Source organism: Macrotis lagotis, chromosome 8 (assembly GCF_037893015.1).
Source record: "Macrotis lagotis isolate mMagLag1 chromosome 8, bilby.v1.9.chrom.fasta, whole genome shotgun sequence".
In the NCBI taxonomy this organism is placed as follows: Eukaryota; Metazoa; Chordata; class Mammalia; order Peramelemorphia; family Peramelidae; genus Macrotis; species Macrotis lagotis.
Genome location: NC_133665.1, coordinates 173420289 through 173444705, shown reverse-complemented (window position 1 = coordinate 173444705; position 24417 = coordinate 173420289). Strand labels below are relative to the sequence as shown.

Sequence of the window (24417 nt, the reverse complement as noted above, 5' to 3'; positions counted from 1 at the left end):
TCATTTCTTTTTCCTCTGTTTCTTTTCGAGCTTTAACATATAATAAGAAAAGCAGAGTTTTTAAAAAGGATATTAAAGAACTAGATTTCTTAACCCTAAGAGGTAGGTAGGAACAAAAGGTTATTGTCCCCATTTTTCAAACCAAGAAAACTGATTCTTGGAGAAATGAAATTGGGGCAGCCATGTTCTGTAGCAGATGGAGCACCCTTCTTGGACTCAGATTCAACTCCCTTATTTTATAAGAGGTTTTAGGGGCAGTGGATAGAGCACAGACTCTGGAGTCAGGAGGACCTGAGTTCAAATTTGGCCTCAGACACTTTATAACTGTGTGACCCTGAGCAAGTCAGACAGAGAGAGACAAAGACAGAGACAGAGAGAAAGAGAGAAAGACTCCAGAACCTCCAGGTATTATATGACTTCCCCAAGGGAGAATACAGTAGAGCAGAGATTCCAAGTCTAAGTCTTGGACTCCAATCTCAGATTGTGCCACACCACAGTGATCCCTCCCTCCCTATGGATATCAATATTGAGTTATCAGTCCTCATAGATATGCACCAGATTTTCACCAATCCACTCTAAAAGTAGTAATAGCACTTTCAATTTTGAGAAAGAACAAGGAGTGGTCAGGTGTTGCAGTAGATAAAGCACTGGCTCTGGAGTCAGGAGTCCCTGGGTTCAAATCTGGTCTCAGACACTTAATAATGACCTAGCTGTGTGGCCTTGGGCAAGCCACTTAACCCCATCTGCCTTGCAAAAACCTAAAAAAAAATTTTGAGGGAGAACAATCTACAGTCTTCTCCCAGGACTTCTATGTTTATATATTGTTCTATGCTTAACATTGACCCTTTATCCTTGTTGCGGTCACAGAGTCACAGATTTTTATTTAGAAAAACCTAAACTAATCCATACCCATTATTCTTCTGAATTAAATCTGAATGCCACAGTTTCCTGGAAGATCTTTTAAGAAAAACAAAAACATGTCTCAGTTGGTTTAGTCCACATGTAATGAGAGACACCTCCACTTATCAAACACAAATGAGAGTGAAGCCACGGTCTTGCTCAACAAGGCAATGAAAGCTGGGACTTGGAAAAGGGCCAGAGTCACTACCAAAAAGAGGGAGACAGGAGGAAGCTCCAGTCTTAGTAAAGAGGGGCAGAAAATAAGTCAAAGTAGGAATCATTTTATGAGTTTCTTTCTTACCAGATAAGGTGACTTTGAAGTCAATTCCTCTGGGTAAAGGATGATGGTAAGTTGGTATGCTCTTCTTGGTGTGGTTAGGCTAAGTCCAGCCTTCTTCCTAAAAACTTAATCTTCCTTCACTCAGGGTGTATTTTTTTAGATTGTTGCTATAGTTTAATAGTCTTCTCATAATGGAAGGTTATTCTTCTACAATTTAGGGGACATCCAAATATTTATTGCTTTGGTGTGGGGAAATCTCATGACGAAAATTAGCAGTTCCTTTTTTCGTTTGTTTGTTTTTTGCAAGGCAGTGGGGTTAAGGGACTTGCCCAAGGTCACACAGCTAGGCAGTTATTAAGTTCCTGAGGCTGGATTTGAACTCAGGTCCTACTGATTCCAGGGCCAGTGCTCTATCCACTGTGCCACCTAGCTGCCCCTAACAGTTCTTTATTCATCTGTGAGTTGCCTGTGACTCTAATACCTTAAATGATCATTTGGTGAGTCTATGTCAGAGACAAAATTTGAAGCCAGACTGTACAACCAACTCTCTACATTCTGTGCCTTGTCTCTCAATGGAAGGTAGATGAGAGAAATAAAAGCCAAATTGATTGTAGGTGAAGAACTGTGGCTAAAGACAGATGTTGAGACTTGATACATGCATGCATGCAGGAATTCCAGCTGAAAACTATGGTCAGCAAAAAAAGGCAAATGGAGTAAGGAGGTCAGGAATCATTCTTTGTAATCTCACAGCTCTCTCAAAGTGAAATGGATGACTGTGTTAGGACTGTGCTTGGTTCTCCTTTACTGAAGGTCTTTAAAGGAGGAATGACCATCCGATTTGTGTAACCATAGAGATTCTTAATTGGGGATGGTTTGGACCAGATGAGTGTTGAGCATCCTTCTAACTCTTAAAAAATACATAATTTTAAGATCATAAAGAAGGATGAGGGATGAAGATTTTTTTTATCCTAAGATGTATAGAATGAAAAAAAACATACATAGGAGTGGTGGTAGAAGACTGTAAGTATTTTATCTTAAAATTAAAATTGGTATTACTTCATCTAGTGAGGACCAGTAAGCATCTAACCCACTCCTGGGATCCAAAAGACATTTATAACCATAGATTACCAGCAGTAAGTTTCATTCCATATAAAGTATTGAATCAAGCACCCTTCCTCCCCAGGACACTAGCTATATAAATTACAAACATTCAGGAGTCTTGGCAAGGGGCTAATATTAATAAGAAAATGAATCCAATATTCATGAAAAGAACTTGAAAAGCCACTGTTTATGCTTGAAATCCTTTGATATTTCCCATAATTATTATGTCATTACAAACACAGGGGTGAGAAACACAAAATGCGAGCAAGGAATATTTCTGAGATGAATACATATCCAGACAATGGTCTTAAGAAAAATATCACCATGGATTCAGATCAAGAGAAATAATGCATCATCTCAAGCTACAGAATTCCTTTCAAAAGCGAATATATATATATATATATATATATATATATATATATATATATTTATAAATTAGAATAAAAATGATTGCTTTTTTTAAAACAGGGAATTCGTTCAAAGGGAAGGCAAAAGTATTTATGTCTGACCTGGTATCTTTAGAAAGGATAGGGTCTGTTTTCTGTATCCCTGAGTTCTAGAATAATGCTTGGCAAGTAGTAGGCACTTTAAAAATGCTAGTTAAGTGGAATTATTTCTAGAAGATGTTTAGCAAACATATGTTGAAAAACTGCCCTCAATAATTTCTGCTGCCTGTTTAAAGGGAGGGCAGAAGAGAGAACACTGAATTTGAGAATCACAGGACTTGAATTCAGATCCTGCCTCTGACTTCTAGGAATGGTGTGTGATCTTAATCTCTCAGCACCTCGGTTTCCTCATTTATAATGAGGTATTGGCATTAACAGCAATACTGCAGTTGACACAACTCTTCTCAGCATTTCAGTGATGAAGGACAGAGACTGGAAAATGCCATTGATATCCAGAGGGAAAAAACAAAAAACAAACAAACAATGGAACAAAGACTGTGTTCACCTTTTAAAACTTCTTTTATTTTTTTTATTTCTATTTTATGGATTTCCCCTTAAAAGAGATGCTTTCACAACTCAACCTGTCCCAAATGAAATTCGTTATCATTTCCCCAGAATTCTTTCTCATTATTTCATTCCAAGGCAACATTATCATTCTGGTATCATAGGTTTAAAATTAGGACATAATCGCCGACTCTTCACTTCTCAGAGCTAAGTAGCTACCAAATATACAGCAGTAGACAATTTCTTGGACATAGAATCAGGAAGCCCTGAATTTGATTCCTGTCTCAGATACTTACTAAAAATGAGACCCTGATTGAGGAACTTAACTTCTCAGCCTCAGATTCCTCTTTTGTAAAACTTCATAGGATTACTAAGGAATAATTCTCATTGATAAGAAGTTTCTCTTACAAACTAGTTGAAATTAAATCAGAATTAGATTACCTCCTCAAATATGAAAAGACATGCACATGATGACTTCCTTAATGAAGATAAATAAAGTCCTTTTTATGATTGTTATTATTTATTAATACCTTTATAACATCCCTGACCTCTAAAGGCTTCTTTCCATTCAAACAACTATTACAATTGTTCAGACCCTTTCAATTCTCACCTAGATAGTGCAGCAGCCAACCAACTGGTTTCGCTGGCTCAAGTTTTTTCCAATTCCAACACAATATTGGACATCCTTGCTGTTGTTGCTGTTCGTCCAACATTTTCAAAGAGGACCATGTCATCAGAAAGCTGATACCATGACTTGCATGTGAATTGGATTTCAGTGAGGGAGGGCTGGGCAAAGTCACCAATCTCACTCTCTCCTCTTGAGCCATCTAGGACCAGCCATCAGGATGACTGGAGAAGGCCCTTGGTGCAGCAGAAGACTTTGGACTTTTTTAAGCACAATGCTGCTGAAGTGATCTTCCTTAAACCCTGACCAAGTCACTCCCCTTAATCAACTCCAGTGGTTTCCAGTTGCCACCAGGATCAAATATAAACTCCTAAGTTTGGTGTTTAAAGTCTAGCACAGAGGCAGCTAGGTGGCAGAGTGGATAGAACACCAGCCCTGGAGTTAGGAAGATCTGAGTTCAAATCTAACCACAGACATTAATAATTGCCTAGCTGGGTGACCTTGGGCAAGTCACTTAAGCCCATTGCCTTAAATAAATAAAAATTAACAAAAATTAAAGTCTAGCACAATGCTCTTAACCTCTTCTAGCCTTATTGGGAATTATTGTTTCTTCCATGCTCTGCAGTCTAGCCAAACTGGCTTTTTTCCTCTGCTCCTCATACAAGATTCACTGTTTCCCATCTCTCTGTCTTTGCACTGGCAGTTTCTCCTGCCTGAAATAGAATCATATATTGTATAAGGACCACCCTTTATATGACTTGTTTCCTAATTTTGTCCTACCCTCCCTCTCAAATTACTCTATATTTACTTACTTTGTACGCAGATGTGCCAAACTCACCAAGGTAATAAGAGGGGGATTTAGGATTTGAATCTGGTTTGCTGTTGTTGGATAATTTCAGTCATCTCTGACTCTTCATGACCACATTTCAGGTTTTCTTGGCAGAGATTGGCTATGTTATTCTACAGCACAATTTATAGATGAGGAAACTGAGGAAAATGGGCTTAAGTGATTTTCCCAGGATCACATAGCTAGCAAATGGCTGAGGTCAGTCAAACTTGAACTCAGGAAAATGAGTTTTCCTGACTCCAAGTTCAGTCATCCAAATCCAGAATTCTTTCTATTAGATTTATGGAAGGTCTCTAGAAGTTTGCAATCAGGAATGGAAAGATACCATAGGTACACATATGAATATAATATATATATATTTTTTGGGGGGGAAAGATCAGTGATTGTCTTTTATAAGAAAGTCCCTGAGATGATTTTTTCCACTAATGCAGCATAATACCAGTCACCATTTTTCTAATGTTGCCTGGGGCACTGAAATGTTAAGTGCCTCTTGAATTTTCTCTTCAGTCCTGGGAACCATGGTTTAAGATGGACAAAAATACACTTAAAAATGTCCAAAGGAGGGCAATCAGGATGGCTAAATATACCTGTCATGTGATGCCTCCCTTCTTCATTACTGATAGCATAAGATAAGCACTGAGTAGTCAAATGAAGTGGACGTCCCTTCAGCTTAAGGACCATGGGATCATAGGTTCAGAGCAGAGAGGGCTCTCACAGGTCATCTAGTTCAAACTTTTCATTTTCCATATGAGAAAAATGAGGCTGAGAAGTTAAGGGACTTAACTAGCTTACCAAGCTAAGATCAGAACTCAAGTCCTCCTTCTAGAGATGAAGCATCAAGATGCCATGGAGCAGGTGACATGAAAGCTGGATGCGACAAGGAAGAGGAGGAGACTGGCAGAAAATAGACCACATCACAGATAGACAAGTTGACTGGCTAATATATGGCAGCTCACACAATTTCCTGTTCAATGCTTTTCCCACTGGGAAACATCAGTTTCCCATTTCTGCCAAACAGATATACATACACACACACACAAACATATATACATTTATAAGCATGCATACATATGTATGTATATGTATATTAAATATATGTGGGTATATATGAGAGTTTATATTAATTTCAAACAATGACAGGATAAAACTATAACAGAATTGATTGATTGATTGATTGATTCATTCATTATTCAATAGTTTTGTTGGATGTTAATGGCATACCCCATGCTTTCATTGGCAGCTTTCTTTTCCTCTCTGAGACTGAATATGCTCCTAATATAGGGTACTTGGCATTTCAATCTTTGCCAGGGCAGATGTGGATAAACCAGCCAGCCACCTCTCTCAGTGACATGTTGAATATCATCAGGCAGCTACCATAGCATCGGAACCGTCACCAAGCTTGATCTCACTCCATGTTTGGCTCTAGGTGGACCCATCTGCAGACACTGGTGTGTGCGAAGTTCTTCCTAAAGCCAGTCTCAGACACAGATGCCATCCTCAAATATACGTTTAAAATCATAAGGATGAATGGTGTGGGGCATCCAACAGTTGTATGAAAAATTTCCTCACAATGGCTACCTTAGAAAGTGTTGCATTCCATCTCTAAAACAAAGACTAGGAAATCATTTGTGGAGGAGGCTGTTGGGGTTTAGGTTGTCTCCATGGCTACTTAGGTTACTTTCAAGTTTTAAATGAAAATTATGTACTTTGGAGATTCTGTGATACTGGCAACAGAAATAAAATAGTATGTTAAGGACAACAATAAAATACTTTTTCATTTATAGTTTGTGGTGAGGGCCAACCCATAAGTATGAGGTCACTCAGTACTCTCAGATTCAGTTTCTTCTTCTGTAAAATGGGGAAAATAATAATAATTCATACTTCACAGTGAGGATAAAAGATAATACACACACACACACAAACACACACATATAAAGAGTATTGCAAATATTCTAGTATTTTGTAAATGTTAGATATCAAGAGGAAACAATATTCCCAGGAGGAAACACTTCACAGAAATCTGCACAGAATCAGAGAATTTTAGAGTTGAATGGAACCTTAATGGAAATCAGATCCAACCCATTTTCCGTCTGTTCCCCATCCAAGTTCTGATGCAGATTTCTAGACTTAAAGATATGCCTCAATTACTTTCTCATTTTACCTCTTCCTTAAACGAGAAGTCTTGAAGCCTCCTCACCCTGAAACCAGAAAGATCCCTTTAGGATCTTCTTTCCCTAAAAATATCCCTTTGCCATCCTTGCCCCTTTCTTTACTGATGAGTTTCTAATGGAAGATTCCATTTGAGAGAAAGGCCCAGACCAGCCAGTCAAAATTCCCCCTCCCAGCTCTGATTCTGACTTCTGGGCTTCAAAACCCTTTTCTTATGCTAGGTACCTTCACTAACATAGCAAAGAGTTTTTTATTCCTTCTGTGGATTGAGATCATCTAAGTCAGGCACTAAGTGTGTATCAAGTCCCTGTTAGTCATTTAGTTCTTCCCTTTCCTGGCTAAAGAACTCTCTCCTTGGAAAGAAAATAAACTGAGTGACCCAGTCTTCTCTCCATTATCCATTATCATAGCCCCATCCACCCAAGCATCCCAATTCTTTATTTTCTTGGAATGAAGAGGGCCATTAAAATCAAACAAATCCAACTTGAAAACATCTGGCCTTTCTAGCTGTGTTCCCCACCAAACTCAGCTTCCTTAATGTTATACTTGGAATGGGAACTCAGTAAAAGCTGACACTTGGTCATTCCTCCCATGCAACAGACCTGACTGAAAAGGGATATATTGGGATAATAGTCAAACATTAGCTTAAGCTAAATTCCTATCAAAGAGTATTCAGCACCAAGGACAGAGCATATCTCCTTCAAGCAGCCACCTCTGTCCAGGAAGGCGAGACAACCAAGCTCTGTGCAAAGAAAAGAGGTATAGGCTCATTTGAGGGGGATTGGGGAGGGTAGAATAGAGCTCATGAATTCTGATGAGGGCAGAAGAACCGTGATTGTCAATCCCACCCCTCATTATTCAAGCTTCATTCACAGTGCCGAGAATAACTGTCCAGGCAGATAAAGAAGCAAGATCCAGAAAACAGTTGGGAATAAGTAGTCAATGGGATTATTTTTTTTTTAAAAGAAAGACTGACCTGAGTGCTGATTTCCAAAGTCACTGATTTCAGAGTCTGTAGCGGGCACCAGAAAATGGAGGAGTTTGATAATTCAACTAAAAAAGAAAAAAATGAAAAGTAAAGGGCTTGTCATAGTTTACTCTGCAACAGAAATGAGTATTAAAAGGGGGGGGGTCTGAGTGAATTACTATTTGCTTGATGAAAGGTCAGCTCAAGAGATACTGATGGATTATTTCTGATGGATTTTCAATTGTTAATAAAGCTAATGCCATAAACCTTTACTGTCTATTGTGTTCCAAGCCCCCTTCTAAGCATTTCAGATATAACATACAGCAAAACGCCCTCTGCCCTCAATATGTTTATATTATACTGGGGGGGGAGGGGAACACTATGGCTAAACATCTATGTATATACTAAATAAGTTATCTCTTTTACCAAATAATTGTACTATATATATACATAACAGGTATATAATATGTAAACATGTATATTTATGTGCATCTATGTGATCTATAATATACATATAAAATATTAATAAGTATTTATTATGCATTAGAAATTCAAAGACATGAAAGGAATTGACTACATTTAAAGAGCTTGCATAACATATTTAAGTTTTAAGGATCTCAGTCCATCTGTCCAGGTCCTTCTTATTCCCACTAAGTTTTAAGTTTTTACATTACGTTTAATTTTCTACATTGGGAGGTACCGTGTTTGTATTGGAAACACAATAAAAAAAGAGTTCAGAATTTGAAGGCAGGATGACCTGAGTTCAAATACAGCTTCTGACACATGCCCCTGAGCAAGTCACTCAGTCTCTTTCTGCCTCTGTTTCCTCATCTGTAATATCAGGATCATAACACCTGCCTTCCCAGGGTTGTTGTGAGGATCAAGTGAGATAGTATTTATAAAATGCTTAACCAATCTCAAGGCATTACACAAATGTTATCATCATTAAATAATAAAATATAGTAAATAAATAAATAATAAAATGGCACTTTTGTTGTGATTATATTGCTACTATTATAATTATTGCAAACCATCAATGCTTTTGCTCAACTATTTTGTAATACTAACATATATATCAGATTTACCCAAAGCAAAGCCCAATTGCTTAATATGGAGAAGAGAAAATGTAGGGGAACACAATGAAGCCATCTTCAAGACCCTAAAAGGATGTTTTGGGGAAGAGGTTTTAAACACGTTCTCCTTGTAGCCAAATAGCAGATCGTGACTTAATGTAAGGAAAATTTGGAGCTCTCTCCACAAAGTATGGTCTTCTTTGGGAGATGGGTACCCTCCCTGGACATGATCATGCAAAGGCTGGATGACAAGCCTGGTAAACAGGTTAGAATCTAGATGGTCACCAAGGTGCTTTCTAGTGCTGAGGTTCTGCAACTCAAAGGCTTAATCATTCTTCCTCTCCTTTTGAAAAATTTCACCTTGTCACAACTGAAATGAAGTCCAGCTCTGAAACAGGGATCCTTACTTACCATGTTCACTCATGATCTCAAATGAAAACAAAACCCCCTACAGAAAGCACATGGGAAAGGAGGTTGAAAAATAACTCTCATTTCTTTCACATTCTACTGACAGCAGCTTTGGAAGGGGGGAATAATGATCACAGAATCACAGAATTTGAGTCAGAAGAAACTCATCAAAGTAAGAAAGATCTTATATGCCACGATTTTTATTCAATTACAAAAATAAAACAATTGTTTCAACTGCCTCAGCAATGATCTATAAAACATTAAATATAAGATAACAACAGCAGGATAGCAACTTGACTCAGGACCATTTCTATCTGAATTTCATTGTAAAAAAAGTGAGATGAATAACAATAATAAAGGCGATGATGATGATGATGATGATGATAATATAAATAGTTGACATTTACATAAGAGTTTAAAATTTAAAAAGCACTTACACTTACATTTTTCATTTTAGTCTCAGCAAAATTGTGATGTGATCATTACAAGAAATCTTATCTTCATTTTGCAGGGGAGGAAACTAAGGATCTAAAAGATTCACGCCACAGTTATCCAGTTTATAAGTGTCAGAGGTAACTCTTGGAGAGGATCTTACTCATTCTTCTACTTTACTACTCAAATTAATGAAATGCACAAGTATTTAGATGCCTAAATGAGTGAGGAGGGATATTGGTTTTGAAATTTCAGGGCTGTTTCTAAATCACTAGTCAATCAATTAACATGTATTTAATAAGCAGTTATTAGCTGCCAGTCACAGTATTAGACACTGAGGATTTAAAGGCAAAAAAATGCAACAATTCTTGTCCTCAAAGAGCTTATAGTCTAACGTAGGAGACAAAGGAAACTTAGGAGGGAAATAGAGTGACCTTCAAGTCAAAACCACTCTCTCATGAAAACTCAGTCTCAGAAATTTGAACTTCAGACTTCAGCCAAACAGGACAATAGGTTAGATAATGGATTATGCTTTTAATTGAAAAACAGCAAAGTGGAATAATTTTGTGAAGCTATCCCAGTTTTCCAAAGAGCAAATGAACATTGCCGGAAGCAAGTCTATGGCTTTCCAAATCCCAATCATCTGGCCCAAGGTTCATAAAGCTTAGGAAAAGAATACTGTTCTTGAGAATGCCTGTATGATAAAAAGCAACTTGCTGTTAAAATATATATATTATGCTAGTGATGCTTCCTAACAAGTGCTTATGAAACTGCATAATTTCAAAGCCTGGAGTATTATATTGCACTGTTTTCCTGGGAGTTGTTCATATTTGCATATCTTTTTACACATCCTATGAAATTAATATTGCCTTTTGTATTCTGAACTTAGCTAATATAACTTGCCATTTTTGCTTTGCATTGCTATGAGTAATATAGATTGAACACCCGGGGGGACTTGTGTTGCCTACATAAGCTTTATTCTTTTGCCGTTACATTTTTCTAATATGAATACATTAAATCAAGATTAATAAACCTTTGCAGAACAGGCCAGCCTTGCAAGAGGCAAATTGTGTAGGGGGGAAGCCAGTCCACTGAAAACAGGAAACAGAGCTGGGAATAGCAAAGTCAAAGGAAAACATCTGCAAGGCCATGAAACATCAGACAATATGGCAGAGCCCCTGCAATGCCCAGCAAATATCTTATGGTATAACTGTGTACAAAAGAACATCAGAAGTGCTACATTTGAAAAGCTTGGCTCACGATAATTAGACCACTTGCTCTCCTTAGTACCTCTTTGTCAGATATTAGAAACTCAGCAAGGTTCTAGAGCTTTAGAATTTCTTGTGGGGATGAAGAGAGGTAGGGAGGAGAATAGTGGGGAAGATCAAAGATGGGGCTCCTAAGAACAAGGACTTGGAATAGAGAAAATGAGCAATTGAGGAAGAAGAAAGGTATGGAAAGAAAAATTCATGTAATTGGGGTTCAATATAGAGAGATAAAACAGGTTTCTGTCCTCTGAAAGTGGAGTACAAAGGTACCATTGTAATAGTGATATAACAATATATTTTATATATATTTATACATAAAATATAATATTCATTTAGTGTTTTAAAAGTTGCAAAGCACTTAAAAGATTATTTCAGGGGCTGCTAGGTGGTGCAGTGGATAGAGCACTGGCCCTGGAGTCAGGAGTACCTGAGTTCAAATATGACCTCAGGCTCTTAATAATGACCTGTGTGGCCTTGGGCAAGCCACTTAACCCCATTGCCTTGCAAAAACTAATAAAAAAAGGTTATTTCAACTGTTCCTTATAGGAACCTTGAGAAATAGGTGCTATTATTATCACCATTTTTATGGATGGGAAAACTGAGGCAAATATTGTTAAGTGTATGGAACATAGTAAATAGGGTGCTGCCTTAGCAAAAGGAAGATGAGTTGTGTGGCCCTGGATTTCTCAGGTTCAGTGTCTTCATTTGTACAATGAAAATAATAATAGCATTTATCTCCTAGGTGCCATTTTATGTAAATCTTTAAGATGCTATATAAATATTGGCATCATCATCATCATCATCATCATCATTCCTTTGACTTAGATATAGCAATAACCTTCCAAGTGATCTTCATGCTTCTAGTTTCTTCATTTCCCAATCCACACTCCACAGAGTTGTCCAACTTAAGAAACCTAAAACAAACTTCTAAGCACATCATTTACTTATTCAAACATCTCCTGTGTCACCTTACTGCATTTGGAAAAAAAATACCTTAGCCTTCATTGTTAAAAGTTTTCTAAAGTAGGACTTCCATTTACTTCTCCTATTTTGAAGCCATGGAGCTCCTTTAGAAACCTAATCATTCTGAAGGAGCATTCTTACATGAGCCTAAGATGTTCCAAGGATCTCCTGCTTATTGAACTTTCAATAATCTTAACCCTACATTGGGGGAGATATGTGAACCTAAATGCTGCTTCTATGTCTACTTCTCCAAGAATAATCTGCCCTTAGAGCACTCTGCCTGCCATGTAGAGAAGAGCTTCAAATATTTCACAAGTCCTGCACTCAGAGGGTGACTGATCATCACAACCACCAGCATAACCCTGGATAAGTCACTTCACGTTTTTGTCCTGGCTTATAAAATCAATACTCTGGATTCTGAATTTCTTTCTAAATCTACTCTCTGATTGTCTGGTTCTACCAGGCACAGTCATACATTGAAATCACGTTCCTCAGCTACCAATCTGACTCTCTGAAGATATTATACAACAGCCTAAACCCCAAATCAATCAGCAATGGAGCGTGCTGCATTTGTTCCAGGTGCCATCAACCTCAAGGGTAAACATGGGAAGAAATCTGCTTCTTTCTTTCCTATTCCTAACCTGTTTCTCAATAGACATATCTTTCCAGGCTAAAGAACCCTACCTCATTTCCAGTTAGATTCAACATGACCAAGGTCTTAGAAAGAAATTACTATATGGAAGAAACTTGTCTTTAATGTTGAGACAGTACCAGTCAGGGGTCTCAGAAGCAAAAACCTTGATAGATTAGAAACTATCTGCTCCTAATCAATTGAACAAGAATTTGTTAATTTTTTGTTAAAGAGAAATTAAATTAATATTTAAAATCTATTTATATAGGTAACTTTGAGCTTTAGTGGGTTTTTCTAGTGAGATCCTGGCCCTCCTATATTGTTCAACTGATTCTTTTGAACCTAAGTGCTGGATTTTATATTTATGTTATTAAATTTCATTGTGTTGGCTTCAAACTACTGTCAAGGGTTACTTTGCATACTGATTTTGTTATTTAATTAGCTCTATGAGGTTTGTTTCATTTGAAATCTGACAGAGTTTCAGGTCTATAGCTTCATTTAAGCTGTTGATAAAAATGTTAAACTGAAAAGGGCCAAGGACAGAGCTTGACCACAATGAAAAATTAAAAATAGTGCCTCTAAGTAATCAATGTCCTGCTTGGAATGTCATGAACACTAGGGATTCTTTCCAGATTCCTTTTGGCACTACCATTGGTTTTTCCCCATCTAGATCATCAGGGGCAGGGACTGATCCTTGGATTTGCCTGGTGTTAGGGAACAGTTCATCACAGCCTAAACACATTCCCAAGGAAAACAATAATTCTCACAATGTGCAGGAAAGTTAGTCACATGCTACTTACTTATCACTTAGTCATTTCTTCTTTGCAAGAAATAACATTTCTCTTGACAAAGGGGATGAAGAGCTACTCCACTTTAAAAAGTCCAGAGTTATCTTCTGGGCTTAGAAAAGCATGTCAATTTTAAAACTCCAAATGCTCACAAGTCCCTCTTCCCTTCCAGGCTCACATCACAATCTTTGCCCCTTACAGCCTATTACTTTTATGCCACTGGTTTAGAATTTCCTTCCTCCACAGGATCTATTGCTTTTTTTTTTTCCTCTTGGGTTTTTATTTTTGAGCCTGCAGTAAAGTATTACATCCTTTCTGATAAAGTTGAGAATGGAGATACATTTTTCTAGTTCCTTTCTCTCTGCCATGAGGCAAACCATTTTACACTCAAACAATACCTGTTGATTGCCTGGAGCAAAAACACAAATGTGGCTCAACCTCATCAGTTTCTAAGAACATTTTTCTCATTCGCCATCTCCATTGAAATTGGGATAGTCTTTCCTTTGTGATTTGTGGGTCCTCCTGCTAGTCCTGCAGTTAAATAGGAAAACAAATTAACAAGTGGTTGGCTACTTTACTAGTGGAATCAGCCTCTAAGGATTCAGAAATACTTCTTTTGGTTAAAGACCTCCTTTTCTACACTTCTCTTAACCTTCTCAACTTCTACTTATAAAGAGTCAATGCTGATGGATCTGTGCTCACCCTGTTATAGATAATAATCACAGTTTTTGATGTCTGTTCTCAACTCGTATAATACTTGACTTTGCCCTCCTACAAATTTTCCAAAGGGATCTTATGCTTTCTAGGGTTCTTAACCATTTTGGGTGCTATGGAACTCTAGGCATCATGGTTAATCCTATAAGCTTCTTCTCTGAATAATTTTTGTAATGAATAAAATACATAGGATTAAAAAGGGAATGTATTATATTGAAATAAAGTTGTTTTTTCCCCAGTGAAGTTCAAAGGACTTCTGAAATTCATCCATGGTTCTCTTGGGGATTGTTGAACCCCAGTTTAAGAAACCCTGATGTAGCTATTTTGACATTGAATGAATACCAATGGTTGAACACATAAGTTGTCTATTGATTGTCCCTTCTTGTCACTACATGATGATGGTCCATCTCCTTTCTTCATAAAGCATCTCTGATGACATCCTGTTGACATCTTCTCTTGAAAAATGTTTTGGGCTGAGCCACTATAGTCTACTTGTGTCTATTATGGTACCGTCTATGTGTTCATATCATTTAAAATCCAATTCATGGAAATGATCTGAATGACTTCTCATTAAACTTCGATAAGAAAGAGATTTATTTCAAAGTCCTAAATGTTCCCACTATGAAGAGTCACCTCATAGCAACATTGCTAGAAAAACTCCAAGTTTATTAAACCCTTCTGAAGACCTTTTTTGCCTTGGGGTTCTTTGGTGATTTCAAACAAGAGTGTGTGGCATGCATTAAACAATGAGGCACATTAAGACTCAGTCATGAAAGGCTCGAAGTACAAGAAATTTAAAGTAAGTCAATTAATAGCTTTTTGGCCCATGGCAATATAATTACAAATTTCATTCATGATGCACATTGCCCAACACTCTTACCTTTCTGTACCCTTGGATTTTCCTAAACATATCCAAAAATTAAAAACTGTAAAAAAAGTAAACTTTAGAAGTTTTGAAAGATCATGGATTTGAGCTAGAAAAAAATAGTAACAAAATTCATTTGGAACAACAAAAGGTCAAGAATATCAAGGGAACTGATGATAAAAAATGTAAAGGAAGATGTCCTAGCTCTACCAGATACTATACTATACAATGGTAATGAAAAAAAATTGCCTGTACTAATTGAGAAATAGAGTAATGGATCAGTGGATTAGGATAGGTACAAAAGAAACAGTAGTAAATGATTATAGTAATTTGATGTTTTTCCTTTATTCTCAATGAAGCACATGACATCAGGGAGGTAATATCATGACAAGCACATGAATTGGATTTAATTGAGGGACTGCTCTGCTAAGTCACCAGTCTCACCTTCTCTTCCAGAGTCATGGGCAGATATGGATCAGGATGACTGGATACAAGGCAATCAGGGTTAAAGGACTTGTCCAAGGTCATACAGCTAGTAAGTGTCAAGGCTATATTTGAACTCCCATCCTACTCATTTCAAATCAGTGCTCTATCCACTGTACCATCTAACTGCGCCAAAGTAATCTACTGTTTGACAAATTAAAAGATATTAGTTTCTAGGATAAGAACTCACTATTCCACCAAAACTGCTAGGAAAACTGGAAAATAGTATGGCAAAAATTAGATGTAGACCCACATTCCACACCGTATTCCAAAACAAAACAAGGTCAAAATGGGTACAGGATTTGGACATAAAGGGCAATACCACAAACCAATTAACAAATCAAAAAATTATTCTTTCTGTTAAATCTTTTGAAAGGGGAGAAATTGATGATCCAATAAGAAATACAAATTGCAAAAAGGATGATTTTGACCATATTAAATTAAAGAAGTTTTTCACTAATTAAACCAATACTTATAAGATTAGAAGGAAAAGAGAAAACTGGGAAACTTTGACAGCTAGGGGTCTTGATAAAGGTCTCATTTCTAAAATCTATAGAAAAATAAATCAAATTTGTAAGGTTATAAATCATTCTTCAATTGATAAATGGCCAAAGAATATGAACAGGCAGTTTTCAAACAAAGAAATTAAAGCTACATACAATCATAAAAATGCTCTAAATCATTACTGATTAGAGAAATGCAAATTAAAACTATGAAGTACCACCTCATACCTATCAGATTGGCTAAGATAACAAAAAGGGAAAATGGTCAATGTGGGAGAGGTTATGGGAGGATTGGGACATTAATGTACTGTTTGTGGAGTTGTGAACCAATTCATTCATTTTGGAGAGCAATAAAGAACCATGCCCAAAGAGCAATAAAATTGATTGTACACTTTGACCCAGCAATACCAATCTAGGTCTATATCAAGAAGAAATCATTAAAAATGGGAAAATTCCCCCTCATGTTCCAAAATATTCTTAGCAGCTGTTTTTTAATGGCAAAAAATTGGAAATTGAATGGATGCCAATCAATTGGGGAATGATTAGACAATCTGTGGTATATGAGAATATAAGAAACTATGATTGGTCAAACTCTAGAGAAGCATGAAAAGAACTACAGTAGCTGATACTGAGCAAAGGGAACAGAATCAAGAGAACATTGTACACATTAGCAACAACATTGTAAGTTGTTCAACTTTGATGGAAGCAGCTCTTTTCAGCAGTTCAGAGAGCTAAGACAACCCTGAAAGATCTGTTATGGACAATGCTATTCACATGCATACAAAGAAAAAGCAAACGAAAGAAAACAAACAAACAAAAAACAAACTATAGAATCTGAATGAAAAATGTTTACTTTTTAAAAATTTCTCTTATGTTTTTCCTTCCTGTTCAGTGATTTTTTTCTTTTCCCTTAGTTCAAATTCCTCATACAAAAAATGATTAACATGTAAACATTAAACATAAATGTATACATACGATGACTAGAATGTTCATCACTGAGGGGAGGGTGATGGGAAAGGAGAGTGGAAGAAAATTGTGTAACTCATAAATATGCTTGTGGATGAATGTTGAAAAATTTTCAATCCATGTAATTGGAAAAATAAAATAACAATAAACAAAAAGAAACATCATGGATTTCTTCTCAAAACAATGCTTCAAACAAAGGTAAGATGATCCAATATCATGTGTCATATTTGTGGAGGGGATTCTTAAATAAAAACATTTTATTGATATATCTTCCTCCATCTTTCTTCCTCCCCCTCACAGAATGACATCTCTTTTTAATAGATATTCTTATCATTGAGTCTATAGATTCCCAAAGTAGATAAATTTCTGGGATCCCTGAATTTGGATGAGAAAAATCATATTACTTTAATTTTTATTAACCTCTAAATTAAATCTAGCATTTCCTTCAATTATACATGTAGGTCACAAAACATTATTCTGAAGAATCTTTAAATGTCACAATACTGGCAAAGGAAACTATAACCCAAAAAAGTTTAAGTACAGAATTAATACAAAGAATTTTTTTCAAAAAAGAAAAGAATATGAGTAAGGGGCAAAACGATCAGTAAAGATGATCACATTTTTAAAAAATTCTGAAACATGCAATCTTCTATATTTCTGAAGCACCTCTTCCTCCATATACCTACACAAGCTTTTGCAAAGGAATAAAAGATGTTACCTCATTCTCTTTGTGACTGTTTATTCTTTTTTTTTTTTTTTGCATGGCAGTGGGGTTAAGTGGCTTGCCCAAGGCCACACAGCTAGGCAATTATTAAGTGTCTGAGGTTGGATTTGAACCTCAGGTACTCCTAACTCCAGGGCCGGTGCTCTATCCACTAGGTCACCTAGCCACCCCCCTAAGTTTATTCTTTATATTTTTCACAACATTCATTTTTTCAAACTATTTTTGGGTTGTTCTTTCCATTTATACTATCATAATCACCCTGTATATGTCTTTCTTGGCTGTATTAACTTTACTTCACATCTATTTCTATAAGTAGCATGTTCATCACTTTTTACATCATGGTAATAATCTATCATATTACATTTACCAACCTGAATTTGTTCAGTCATTCCCCATTCAATTAGCAACTACTTTGTTTTTATTTCTTTTCTACTACAAAAAGAAAATATGCTATTTAATGGAGTAACATATATATGCATGTATGTATACACACATGTATATGTGTGTATTTAAATATAACTATATTTATATACATATGTGTGTGCACATGTGAATATAGGTGCATATATATGTATATATATATGTAGAGAGAGGGAGAGAGAGAGGGAGAGAGGGAGAGAGAGAGGGAGAGAGAGAGAGAGAGAAAATATCTTTCTTTTTATCACTGACCTCTTCAGGAAACATTGTAATGTTAAAAGTAAAAGGGGTCCTTCTTGCATAAGGACCAGAGTACAGACTAGAAAGGTAGTGACCACACCTCTCCTCAGATCACCCCACCCTGGAAGAACTGAAAACTTCCAAATTCCCAGAACCACCTCTAAAAACAGCAAAGCAAAAAAGCCTGAAAGTTGAGATCATGCTTCTCCCCACTACACACCAGAAACTGAGCCCAACATTAACAAAAAATTCAAAGTCAAAAATTAAATAAAGGAAATATAAAGATACAAACTCAAAAAAGACAATGCTTTAAAAGAAATGCAAAGCCTTAAAGAAAAAGGTGAACTGAACATCATCTCAACAAGAATTCCTGGAAGAGCTAACAACTTATTTTCAAAATCAAACAAAAGTGGTAGAGGAAATATTAGGTAAAGAAATGAAAGTAAAGGAAGAAAATAGTGAAAAAAATTAACAGCTTAGTAAAAGAAGAAGAAAATAAAGGGCAGCTAGCTGGCACAGTGGATAGAGAACCAGCTCTGGAATCAGGAGGACCTGAGTTTAAATCCAGCCTCAGATACTTAAAAATTACATAGCCATGTGACCTTGGGCAAGTCACTTAACCCCATTGCTTTGCCAAAAAGAAAAAAAAAGAAAAGAAAATCTTAAAAATAGAATTGGTCAAATCAAAAAAGAGATATAAATACTCACTGAAGAAAATAATTACTCAGAAATTAGAGTTGGGCAAGTGAAAGCCAATGACTTCATGAGACATCAAAAAGCAAAACAAAATCAAAAGAATCAGAAATAGATGAAAATGTAAACTATCCCATTAGAAAAAATAATTGACCTGGAAAATAAGTTGAGGAGAAACTAAATTTAAAATTCCTGAACTACATGAAAACTATCACCAAAGAAAGAGCCTAAATTTCAAAATTTAAGAAATTATCAAGGAAGTAAATTGATTCCCAAGATTTAGTGGATGAAAGAGATATTGAAAGAATCCATAGCTTATTTCCTGAAAGATAACCCAAGAGGAAAATTCCCAGGAATATTATAGTCAAATTCCATAATTCCCAGGTCAAAGAGAAAATACTGTTTGCTTTTTTCTTTATTTTTTCACATTACTATAATAGTCTTGTTGTATAATAAGTAAATGTAATACACACACACACACACACACACACACACACACACACACACACACACAAAGAAAGAGAAACCTCAAGAAAAAGAAAGTGAGATTAAAAAAATATGCTTCAGTCTGTATTCAGATACCATCGCCTCTATCTTTGGAATGGATAGTATTCTTTATTATAAGTCCATCAGAGAAACTGCTAAAATATTTTTCCCACAATTGCTATTGCTAGCTGTATTTCCCTCCATCCATTCCTTCCCACTCCTATTTATTCTATTCTCTCTCTCTCTGTCCTTTCACCCTTTCCCTCCCCAAAAGTACGCTGTATCTGAGTACCCTCTCCCACGATCTTCCCTTTTTTCCATCATCTAGACTCCTACCCTCCCCCATCCTCTTTCTCCCATTCCTTTCCTGTCCTATTTTTCTCAAGGGTAAGATAGATTTCTATCCCCAATTGAGTGAATATCTTATTTCTTCTCTAAACCACTTCTGATGAGAGTAAAAGCTAACTCATTCCCCCTCAACTTTCCCCTTCCACTCCAATGGAAAAGCATTTTCTCAACAAAGAGAAAATACTTTTAAGTAATCAAAAAGAAACCATTCAAATAGCATGGTGCTATGATTACACAAGATTTAGCAGCTTCTACATTTAAGCAGTAGATGCTTGAGAAATGATATTCTGGAGAACAAATTTGCTGAGTACAATAAAAGAAAGCAACCCAGCAAAACTAGATAAAATCCACACTCATATATAAATTGTTTTAAAGAGGTAAAATATAAATACACACTCACCTGGCAATAGAATGTGCCTTACTCAATAGGAGAGTAGGAAAGTAGGAGAGGAAGAGGATAAGGGAAATTGGATTGATAACAGGGAGAACAAAAAAAAGGTCAGTGGTCAGATTCAAAATAGACTTTAGAGAAAGGATAAACAGAAGAAAATAGAAAGCAGAGAAATATCCAATTGTAGACATAATTGTGAATGTGAATGGTATAAATTCACCCACAAAAGAGAAGCAGATAACATGATTGGAATAGCAGATATGACTTAGCAGAACTGATTAGAAACCAAAATCCAGCAATATATTGTTTATAAGAAACATACTTGAGAAGGTATACATAACATCGTTAAAATAAGGAATTAGAGCTGAATCAACTGTTCTCTGGCAAAAGTTAAACAAAAAAAGGCAAGCTTAATAATTACAATCTCAGGCAAAGCAAAAGTAAAATTAGACCTAATTAGAAGGATAAGCTGGTAAATTACATCTTGATAACAGGAGCCATAGACAATCAAGTAATATCAATTCTAAACATTATATGCACCAAAAGGCTTGGCATCCACATTCTTAAAGGAAAAGTTAAGTGAAATATAGATGGGAAAAGACATTAAGACCATACTAGTAAGGGACCTCAACTTTTCTCTCTCAAAACTAGCTACATCTGACCAATAAATAACAAAAAATGGCAAGGAGATGGATAGTATCACAGAAAAATTAGCTATGATATACCTCTGGAGAAAAATTAATGGGAATAGAAAGGAGCATATCTTTGCCCAGCTATTCATGGCACATTCACAAAATTGACCATGTGTTTTAAAAAAAGCTCCCATAATCAAATTCAGAAAAGTAGAAATATCAAATATACCCTTTAAGACCATAATGCAAAAAATAAGTTTAATAAAGTATTGTGGAAGAAAAGATTAAAAATTAATTGGAAACTACATAATCTAATCCTCAAGAATGAATGGATCAAAATAATAATCAGCGAAGCAATCAATAATTTCATTAAAAGAAAATCTCAACAAGAAACAACATTCTAAAATATGTGAAATACAGTAAATGCAGTACTTAGAGAAACTTTATATCACTCAATGTTTATATCAGTAAAAGAGAGAAGAGCAGATCAATGAACTGACTATGGAATTTTTTAAAAAGCTAGAAAAAGAACAGTTAAAATTCCTAATTAAAGGTCAAAATGAAAATCTTGAAAATCACATTAGATATTAATAAAACTAAAAGTAAGAAAACTATTGAACTAATTAAAAAACATAAGAATTGGTTTGATTGAAAAAACCAATAAAATAGATAAACTTCATTAATTTAATTTTAAAAAATAAGAAAACCAAATTATCAGTATCAAAAGTGAAGAGTGCATCCCTGATGCAGATAAAATTAAGTAAATTGTTTAGAGTGATTTTGTCCTGTTGTATGCCATTAAAACTGACAAAAATGGACAAGTATTTACAAAAATATAAGTTGCCCAAATTAACAGAAGAGAAAATAGAAAAATAACCATATCTTAGAAAAATAAAGTAAGTCATAAATGAGCTCCCTTAGGGAAAAATCCACTCAGGATCAGATGAATTTATAAGTGATTAATTACCAAACAATCACAATATTGTATGAATAGTTTTTTTAAAATATAGGTAAACAAGGAATAATATCAAACTCCTTTTACAACACAAATATAGTTTTGATACCTAGACTGGGGAGAACAAAAACAGATCAAAGAAAACTAGACCATTTTCATTAATTAGTGACTATAGATGCAAAAAGCACAAGGAAAATACACTATGAGCAGATCAGATTTATATCAGGAATGTAAAGTGGGTTCAACATTACAAAAACTATCAGCACAGTTGACCATTTCTTTTTTTTTTTAGGTTTTCTCAAGGCAAATGGGGTTAAGTGGCTTGCCCAAGGCCACACAGCTAGGTAATTATTAAGTGTCTGAGACCAGATTTGAACCCAGGTACTACTGACTCCTGGGCCGGTGCTTTATCCACTATACCACCTAGCTGCCCCCCTTTTTTTTAACAGTTGACCATTTCAATAATAAAAACAACAGAAATCACATGACTACAGCAATAGAAAAAGCATTTGATAAAATTTAATATCCATTCTTATTTTAAAACAATAGAAAACATAGGAGTAAATGAAGCAATTCTTGAAATGATAAGCAGTATCTATCTAAAATCATCCCATTATCTGTAATGGGAATAAACATGAATTCTTTCCCAAAAGCTCAAAGGTGAACCAAGTATGTCCATTTTCACCTCTATTATTCAATGTTGTGCTAGAAATGCTAGCTATAACATCAATAAGACAATAACAAGAAATGAAGGAATAAAAACAGACAATGAGCAAACAAAACTATCATTATTTACAAATGATATGGTATACTTAGAGACCATTTTGATTGTCTAGGTCTATTTCCCAAAGAGATTAAAGAAAAGGAAATGTCCCCATTTTTTTTTTAACAAAAATGTTTATAGCAGTTCTTTTTGTGGCAGCAAAGAATTGGACATTGAGGGATGCCTACCAACTGGGAGATGACTGAATAAGTTGTGGCATATGATTGTGATGGAATACTTTTGAATTATAAAAAAATGACAAACAAGATAGTTGCAGAAATACCTTGAAAAGCTAACATGAAAAAGCAAAGTGAGCAGAACCAAAAGAACATTGTATACAGTGAAACAACTCTATATGATGATCAGCCAGGAAAGCCTTGCCTATTCTGATCAAGATAACGAACCAAGACAATTCCAAAGGACCCCATAATAAAATATGGTATTATCTTTGGGACAGAACTGATGAACTTTGAATGCAAATTGAAACATTTATTTATTTTATTTTTGATCTTTTTTTGACAACATGGTAAATATAGAAATATATTTTGCCTGACTTTACATATAAATATATAATATCAATATCATATTGCTTGCATTCTCAAGGAGGAGGGAAGGGCAGGAGGGGATAAGAGAATTTGGAACTCAAAATGTTTCATTTTTAAAATTTTTTTTTTAATTTTTCAAATTTAAGGCAGTGGGGTTAAGCAATTTAACCAAGGTCACACAGCTAGGCAATTATTAAGTGTCTGAGGTCAAATATAAACTCAGGTCCTCCTGACTCCAGGGCTGGTGTTCTATCCACTGCGTCACCTAGCTGCCCCTCGAAATGTTTTAAATGATTCTTTAAAAATTTTACATGTAATTTGGAAATATTTTAAAGAAGTAAATGTATTTTAAAAAGTGATGTCTTTGCTGAGCAGTATAATCTTTGGCCAAAGGGCAAGGATATTTTAGTATTCATAGTATTTGTATAAATATTCATAGTATTTGTATAAATCTAAACTATTTTCCAGAATGGTTGTATTAATTCACAGTTCAAGCAATAGGTAACTTGAAACCTGTAGAGGGGGCCATTGAGAGATGGGTAGGACAAGATGACTTACAGTGAATCCTTCTCATGCTGAGATGTTGCAACAGTCTTAATCTAGTGTTTCCTAAAGGGGTTTCAGGCATATTTCTAAACATTCGACATCTGATTCCATATTTCACCCCTCATTCAAGTTGCTTGCTGTCATGATGACAGAGTATAAATTTAAAAACAAAACAGTTAGACATCTGTGGCATGCCATCCAGAATTAGTGTTTCAATGACAAACTTCTGTCTTATTTTACCCCAACTTATTACAACTCTAGGAGAAGATGCTGAATACCAACTACCCCAAATAAGCAACAATAAGACCTACTTAAAAAAATTAAGAAGACAGTATAAATACAGAGATATGCTGAGAAAGAAAGTGTCCAAAGTGTCTAGAAAAGCACAAACAGAGGAATAAGAATCCTTTCCTGACAGGGCAAGTAGCAAGAAACACATTCCTAAATTAACTTTTTTTTTAAAAGACAAATTCATTTGTGGGGTGAGAAAGACCCAGGACACCAGCCCTGGGAAGCCACAGCCATCTGGTTGCTCCCTATTTTAACTAATTACTCTTGCTAACGAGGTTCTAAAGTCAGTCATTTCTACCTGCTGAAAGAATGCAAAAACAGTCAGTACCCTCTAAAATTTGGCACCCTGCAGCAAAGCCCCAATCTGAAGGAGAAGATGAAATGCTTTCATTTTCCAGGGAGTAGGCTATAGGATTCTGGAAGCGATAGACATTTCACCAGGGTTTGCTTTTT

At 35.7% G+C, this 24417-nt stretch overlaps 1 long non-coding RNA gene across 2 annotated transcripts in view; it reads right to left on the bottom strand.

The window, feature by feature from the left end:
- LOC141496355 (uncharacterized) overlaps nucleotides 1–24417 on the bottom strand; it is a 686762-nt gene that overhangs the window by 306864 nt on the left and 355481 nt on the right. For both annotated transcript variants that reach the window (XR_012471037.1, XR_012471036.1), the window contains exon 3: nucleotides 7849–7925. This is a non-coding gene — a long non-coding RNA (uncharacterized LOC141496355). The remainder of the gene's footprint in view (nucleotides 1–7848; nucleotides 7926–24417) is intronic.